This window comes from Ictidomys tridecemlineatus, chromosome 6, assembly GCF_052094955.1.
Source record: "Ictidomys tridecemlineatus isolate mIctTri1 chromosome 6, mIctTri1.hap1, whole genome shotgun sequence".
Classification (NCBI taxonomy): Eukaryota; Metazoa; Chordata; class Mammalia; order Rodentia; family Sciuridae; genus Ictidomys; species Ictidomys tridecemlineatus.
In genome coordinates, this window is record NC_135482.1 from 99488997 (window position 1) to 99497695 (window position 8699).

Consider the following 8699-nt stretch of genomic DNA (forward strand, 5'->3'; position numbering starts at 1 on the left):
TCCCATCGAATGTCCTCTAAGCAGCATGGGGTACGCTTGGCAAGGAAATTTCGATGCATCATTCCTACTTGGTAATGGCCCTCAGCATCTCCCCCCTTCTGATTAATTAAACAACAAGCAATGTGGCTTAGGACCGTGCCTGGTAGGTTGTCCAATTCAACATGTGGTTCTTACCCGTCATGGGAGAACTGACCTTTACACGTCAATTTCCTGTCTTAGGTTGAATCCACTGCAATCAGATCAACCCGTCGCTGACTACCGGTCCAGCATTCAGCCATGCTTGTGGATAGGCCTAAGCACCAGTGGGGGGGTGAGGTTCTTGCCTCACCTCTGTTGGCCCCCAAATTTTAGACCATCACTAGTAGAAGGGAGGAAGATACAGAAATGCCATGACACCAAGCCAATTGACGGCTCCTTTGGAAAAATTGCATCACTGGTGACACCATCAGCAAAGATGCCAGCATTACCACAATTAACATGGGGTACGCTTGGCAAGGAAATTTCGATGCATCATTCCTACTTGGTAATGGCCCTCAGCACTCCCTCATGCACATGAAGTTAGGGACTGATAATAAGCAACTTGGCTTGAGAAAAAAACATGTCAACTGGATTGAAAGGGGCAATTTTACCATAGTTTCATCATTATTCATCAGGCCAGCCTGGGCTTGTTCACATGGGCACTTGCAGACTTTGAAGATGGAGGGTGAATGAAAACCAAGCACATTAATGTTTCAATTTGGAACTAGCCTGGTTGCTTTTGCACATTCTATTGGTCAAATGGAGTCTTAAAGGCAGCTCATATATTCTATTAGTGATAAAACTGACCCTATTTCTTTATTGGAGAAGGTACAAAATCACATTGCAAAGGGGTGTAAATACCAGAAGGGTGGAACATGGAGGCCAGTTTTGCAGTGTGTCAATCATGTGGAGTCTTCGCTGAATTTTGGGCAGGGATTTGAGATAATCAAATTTGACTTAAGGAGGCATGCTTTTATTGAGGTTTGGAAATGGATTTAAGAGGACAAAGGTGAAGATAAGGATAGGCATTTTTTTTCTAGAAAATGGATAGAAGTAGACAGCATTGTGTTGAATAAGATAAACCAGACTGAGAAAATCATTGGTTGTATGTCTTCTCTCATATATGATAATTTGGGAGCAAGAAGAGTAAAAGGGATGATGTCTCATTAAAATTGAGAAAAAAGTATTAGAGTAGAGGCAGAGGACCAGGTGATAGAAGAGGGAAGGGATTAGGGAGGTACTGTGGAATGAAATTGACCAAATAATGTTATGTGAACATGTGACTATGTAGCAGTGCATCCTATTATGATGTATAAGTATAATGCACCAAAGAGATGCTAATTCATTATCTCATTGGAAAACATTGAGAGACTCATTTAAGGATAGTGTTAGTGAAGAAAGAGAAGACAGGTAAGCTTTGAAGGGTAAATAAGATATAATCAAGGAGGCCAATGCTTGATGCATATTGGGGATTAAATGACCCAGAGAAGACAAGTATGAAAATAATATTCTGACCCTTTACAATCAGCAGTAAAGAAGTTGTTCAAAGGTGTAGGCAGTGTAGGATAAATAGTGGGTTTCTTCTGAGAGATGATTACTTATGTTTAACACATTACAATGTGTTAAACCACAATGTACATGTCCAGTGGGAGGCATATTTGCCTGGATTTTAGGACAGAGTTCTGGAATTTAGAAAGTGATTTACATAATGATAGCACGTTCTACATGGAAATACATGCTATCACTCCAGAAGAGGACTTTAAACAAGAAGTAAGGATTAGGAAAGAACTCTTGGATATGCTACATTTTTTAAAAAGGTGAATGGAGGAAGAGAGCTGATGAAAGAGAATAAGAAGCAGCAGGAAGAAAGGTGAGGCAGGAACAGGAGAGAACACTGTACCAAGAGCTAAGGAGGAAGACCTGGGCGAATGATTTCAAGAGGCCATTAGAAAATGACTAATAAATGGTCATAGCAAATTACTGATGATCCATTTCATGGATAGTTGTAATGAAACGATGAAAGCCAAAGCCCGAATGAAGTGGGTCAAGGAACAAATATTAAGTTAGAGGGAAAAAAGAGATTTACTTTCTTGCAGTAGTGTTGATTAACTCAGGGCCTTGCATATTCTAGGCAAGTGCTGTGATACTGAGATGCTACTGCAGTCTAGAAAATTTAATTTCTAGAGGTGGGGATAAGTTAGTTCTAAATTGGGAGAGACACACAAAAGAGATGAAGAATAATGATGTCCTCTTGATCAATCTTTGGGTTTTTGAAAAACATTTTTTCTGTTCTGTAAAAGATCACCCAGAAATTGTTAAAGTTAGTAAATTCTTCCTTCCCCCAAATTCCCAGGTTGTTTACTTCCTTAAATAACTTCCACTCCCATCTCACAAAATTTAGCCTTTGTTGCATCTTGGGTTAACTCTGGAAGGAGACTATGGATAACATCCTTCAGATCCCATTATGATGGAACTTTCATGTCTTCTTTCAACTCCTCATCTTTTAGCAATTCCTGGAGATACCTAATATTTCCAAATCAGTAGGATTAGGATTCCATTGACTGAGGGGTCATGGGGAATATTTTTCTGTCAGGCTCTGTCCAGTTTGGTAATTGGACATGTGTAGATTTTGTCCATAGAATGCAAGACAGCAATGTAAATAGCAATGACCTAATGCTACCAGAAAAATGATTGTTTTATGTTCCATTTTCCAGCTTTCTTTCAAAAAGTGCTCACCTGTTTGAAGACAAAAATTATAAAAGATTTATAAAAGAAATGATTCACACAAATTTGAAGTGTGTAAGAATGAATTCACCCATGGAAAGTAAAACTTCATGTGCCTAGAATTAAGTTGCTGACTGTTGTATGTACGATTCCCAAATCAGTATTTATGATTTCCAGGTAGAACACACTAAATAGTGGAGTTTCCTGTTCATTGTAAGCTACAAGTGTACAGTTTAATAGAATCTAACATTCTTTTAATTTTTTTGGTTGTAGATGGTCACGATATATTTATATCTATGTGGTGCTGAGGATCAAACCACACATGCCTCACACTTGCGAGGCAGGTGCTGTACTGCTGAGCTACAGCCCCAGCCCAGAATCTAACATTCTTATATGGACATTGAACGTTGTCCCTGTGAAGCTCAATTTTGAAAAAGAATATATTGTTATGATATTTCTTCAGACTGTTCTTCTCTCTGATTTTTCTGTGGAAGGCTAGTGTTTTTCTCACATGTCAGTCAAACATTTGATAAAAATGGACAGAAATATATTATTGTGAATGTGATTTTTTTACTTTTAAATAGAGTGTTTTGAAAACATTTCTAAATTTACAGAAAAATTGAGGAGATAATATTGGAAGAGTGTATTTTAATCCTACCTTGCACACATAATGCCAATTATTTAAGCTATTCCTAAGTAAGGACATTTTTTTTTACAACAAATGAACCAATATTCATGATTTTTCCCTGTTTTAGTAGGAATTGAATTCAGGGTTCACACATGCTAGGCATGTCTCTATCACTGAGCCACTTCCTTAGCCCAACATTCTTGATTTTACAAATTTTTAACTCTTGTTATTTTTCTATACTAGAATCCCATGCCTTCCCTCACATTCATTTATTTGTCATATCTCTTTATGTTCCTCTTTGCTATAATATTTCTTCAGATATTTCGTGTTAGATGACTGTGACAATTTAGGGGAATACCATTATGTATATTATTGGTTGTCTCTGTGTTAAAATAAGCTTTTCTAATGATTATAGGGGGATTATTTGTTTTGGGGAGGAAGATCACAGATATAATATGCTATTCATCATATTATTTCAAGGGCATATATTATCAAAGTGAATGTTAACTATTGATGCTTAACTTGATCACCTGAGGTGGTGTTTGTCAGGTTTCTCATTGTGAAGCTACTTTTCCTTCTCCTATTCCCACACTGTACAGTTCATAAGGAGGTTGCTCTGTGCAGCTAATGTTTTATCATGGAGGAGTTATGCTACCATTTATTAGGGTGGTGCATTATGTTAGTGCTCTCCAGAGGAACAGAAGTAACATGAACATGGATATTTATTTTAAGAACTTGACTCATGGATAATTCCAAAATTTGATCTGGGTAACATTCATGCTGAAGGCTCAGGAAGGAGTAGGCAGATGGAGGCCAAAGAAAGTCTGCTAAGCTTTTAAATATTATTATATTTTTCAGTGATAAAATTTCCATTTTTATATCTTCTGTTTTTTTTGTTGAGTCTATTTTTGTTTTTTTCTTTTTTATTAAATTATTTGTTCATTTTATTATCCATGATTGCAGAATGCAATTCATTTTATATTACACATACAGAGCACACTTTTTCAAGTCACTGATTGCACAGAAAGTATTTTCACACCATTCTTGTCTTTATACATGTACTTAGGGTAATGATGTCTAACTCATTCCGCCATCATTCTTACCCCTATTACCCCCCACCTGTCCCTCCCCTTTGCCCTATCTAAAGTTCCTCCATTCCTTCTATGCTCCCCCCCCATTGCCATTATGGGTCAGCATTCCTTTTGTAAGGCGAATGAGTCACCCAAGATGGAAATTCAACCAAGTAATTTTTAATGGGGGGCTGCCTGAAGGGGAAAAAAGGAGAGGAAAGAGCAGTAGCCTGAGCCTGCAAGCTTCAGCTTAAGAAGGGTTGCTTAGGCGACGTGGTGGGTGCTGATTGGCAGGGTGACTCAGGAACAGGCGAGCAGACACTGTGTCCTGTGGGGATAGGTCTAGAAAACTTTTGACTTTGGAGCCCTTCTGCTTGGTTCCTTCCATGAGGACGGAGAGGGGTAAGGGATTACATGATGTTCTTCTTCAGAGACTGAAACTTAACTTCATCAGGGAGAAATCCCATCAGGGAAGTAAAATCAAAAGGCAAGGTCTTTCACACACCCAACACCTTTGTTTCTTTTTTGGGGATGATGGTTTGTTTGGGTACCTAAGATTGAACCTTGGGCTGCCAAACCCCTGAGCCACCTTCCAATCCTTTTTATTTTTTATTTTGACACAGAGATTTTCCAAGTAACTTAGAGCTTTTTCTTTGTTTCAAGATTGTTTGTATCTTCTGGTTGAAGCATTTTTATCATGGCTGCTATAAAATCTTTGTTGGATAATTGTAACTTTTTTATCTGTTCCCCCCATTGAATATCATTTTTTTACTAAAATTGAGAACTTCCTGGTTCTTGTTATGATTAATTGTTTTGTGTTGAAACTTGTATATTTTTGTTTTGAGGTTTTGGAGTCTTGGTTATATTTGAACATTATTTTTAGCTGTTTTTTTTTCCCTGATAACTGTCCAGCAGGACAAAGGAGTCCTGGCACATTTATGCCTGGTAGAGGCAGACTTAGCTCCTTTGCACCTGAGGAAAGGGTTCTTCTTGTTATATCTGGGTGAATATGGGAGCTGCAGCTTTCATGTGGTTTCCCTAGGTCTTTAAATTTAAAAATGCACACACTTTAAAAATAAATTTTTATATATTGCACTGATTTTACCTTCTTGCCAATGAAGGAAAAGTCTGGAGCTGTTGCCCACAGAATTGGAAGTCATTTAGTTCCAGTTGCTACTTTTTTTCTACTGATAGAAAATCTTGGAGGAGGAGTCAGGAGAACTGCTCTAGAATAGAGGCTCACCTGGTGGTAATCAACAGCAAGGAAGAGCAAGTAATTTTTAAGGGACAATGAAGTCATGTTCCTGTCTGACTTTTGTACTTTTCTTTGCTAAGAATAGATATTGATGCTGTGGTAGAAAACTTTCCATAAGACAGATAGGAGAGGCTCCCTCACCTTCATATTCCACACCTTGTACCTTCTTCAGTGTACCTAACATACCCCCAGGGAAATTGTGGCATTCAATATGTAGGACCTGGGGGTTTAATGGAAGGATAAGAATGTTTCTGCCTACAACAGCAGTTGCTATTTCAATATATAACTGTTTTCTGAATTATCAACTGCTTAACAGAAAGGAGAATTAATTTGAATGGGCAAAGTTAAATCAAGAGACTCACAATCAGCAATCAGAAATAAAATTTTAAGAATTTGTGAAATGCTGGTTGTTGTGATGCATGCTTGTAATCCCAGGAGCTTAGGAGGCTGAGGCAGGAGGATCTCAAGTTCAAAGCAATCCTCCATAATGTAGCAAGGCACTAAGCAATTTAGCAAGATCCCCTCCCTAACTGAAACATAAGAAAGGGTGGGGCTGTGGCTCAGTGGTTAAGAACCCCTGGGTTCAACTTTGGATACCCCCCCCCAAAAAAAAAACAAAACAGCAACAACAACTACAACAACAACAACAAAAAACACTTGATATAATGAAAGAAAAATGATTAAATTTTTAAGATTTTCTCATGAACAACTTTAAAAAATGTTCTCTCAGTGAAGAAAGGGAAGTTGAATTTGAGATGAGAATTCATTATGGTTGTAGGTATGAATCACTTCCATATTTAAAATAATTAAGGCTCACAGATGATGTTTTTGATCCTTTGGTGCTCAAAAGTCTGCAGTGCTGTGGGTCTCCATCTGGTTATTCCTGAACCATCTCGTTTTGTTTTCATTTCTATATGACCATAAAGAGTTCAGTTGAAAAAAATCACACTATACCTTTAAATATGTATAATTATTAATTGTGAGTAAAATCTTTAAAAATATAAAGAAAATGGAAATGTTAACTAGGCTAATTTGATTATTTTGCACTGTGTATATGTATCAAACTATGTATCATGTTATTTAATAGACTTTACTATTCAAATAAGAAAGAAGAAATAAACCACCATAATTCTTTTAAAAGTATTTTTATATTTACATATGAGAGTGGACTTCTTTCTGTTTTATTAATACCAATACCTAGCCTGTTTTGGCAAATTAAAAAAAAACTAAAAACAAATACCTCAGTTCAGGCTGAGTATCTAAAGCCTATGACTTCTTTTTCTTTTCTTTTCCTTTAGGATTTCCTCACTCAGAATATGGATAAATACGCTGCTTATTTTGTGGGGCTATCAGATCCAGAGGGTCAAGGCCACTGGCAATGGGTTGATGAGACCCCATACAACCAAAGTGCCATGTGAGTACAGAATTAGATAAAGGAATCCTGGGTTCTGGGTCATGCAGGAAGTTTAGAGTGTTCCAGCATCAGTTCTGAAACTAAAACAGCTCACTCTTGTCCTTTTGTACACACTGTTAATCAATTTTATTACCCCATGAAATTATCACAGAACCCTAGGAGGCACACATTATTTTTCCTATTATAGAACTAAGGAAATTGAGCTTGGAGAGTATAGATAGTTCAGCTAAGGTCACCCAACAATAGTCTTTAGAACTGGGTGGATTCTACTTTTCTTTTAAAAAGTCTATTTATTCTCTATATTTAAAAATCATGTTTTTAAGGTCACCCAACAATAGTCTTTAGAAACAAGTGGACTCTACTTTGCTTTTAGAAACTCTATTTATTCTCTGTAATAAAAACTCATGTTTTTAAAGATCATTATGGATTATTGTGATTTAATATTTCTCATAAAGCAAAAATCCTAAATTTGTATACTATTACAATATCTCATATTTATGTAATCTTTAAATGCATTTAAATACATTAGTATACTTCCACCATTGATCCTTATATCTTCTTTGTGGAATATATAGTGCTGTTACTCTGGTCCAGTTTGTATATGGGCAAACTGAGAATCTAAGAAATTAAATTATTTGACTGGAATAAGTAGAAGATCTAGAGATTTAACTAATGCTTCAGACTTCAAAATCATCCCATTAAAAAGTGAAAAAAGCCTATATTGATTCATGGGACCATGGTGACTTCCCTTCTTCATATAAGAAAGCCCCATGGATTGACAGTCTGCTGGCAACAGGGCCTATGTTTAGAGGAGAGCCTGTGGGTAACTTTTGGTCAAATGTTTAGTGCAATAAGGTATGAGAAAATATGAGTGATGAGGGCACAATTTTCAAGATAAATGCCAGAGGTGTTGGTGGATGAGAAACTGCATGAGAATTGGGGAAGGTTGGTGTGGGCATATCTGACCCTGACTTCTACAAAGTTCCACCCCAGCTTCTGAACCCATATCTGACTCTAACCTCTTTAAAAGCAGTCTTGGAAGAGTCACTTCATCTTTTTTCTCTGTTTCAGATTCTGGCATCCAGATGAACCAAGTCATAGTGAAGAGCATTGTGTTATAGTAAATCATCCTTCTACATCATTGTAATGGGGCTGGAATAATATATTTTTTAGAAATTGTGAATGATCAGTTTATGAAATAATGAAGATCTACTTATGAGTCAACACTTTTCATGGACATGTGTTCGGATTTGCATTCATTATTCTAGAGCTAGCTCTTCTTTATGAAAGACATTCCATAGACTTTTAGGTATGTGGTCAACTATTCCACTTTTGAGGGAATGTTAGTGTTGCATATGGAATTTATCAGTTTACTTCCTACAAAGCACCTAATACAATAATTGTGGTGTCTTTTACTTTATTTACAATGAGTTTACTCCATATTATTTCTGTACCATAATGATGGTATAGAATTTTTAAAAGATACATTTTACTCAAAATGCCTTTGACTGCCTCAGTGAAGAGAGTAATTGAACAGGAGTGAAATATTTAATCCTGTGTCTAGCCAGTGCTGGAACTCTTCTCTTCACT

General features: G+C 36.7%; 1 pseudogene; it reads left to right on the top strand.

The window, feature by feature from the left end:
* Window positions 1-1650: 1650 nt before the first annotated feature.
* LOC144365077 (C-type lectin domain family 4 member A-like) lies at window positions 1651-8328 on the top strand (annotated as a pseudogene).
* The last annotated feature ends 371 nt before the right edge of the window (window positions 8329-8699 follow it).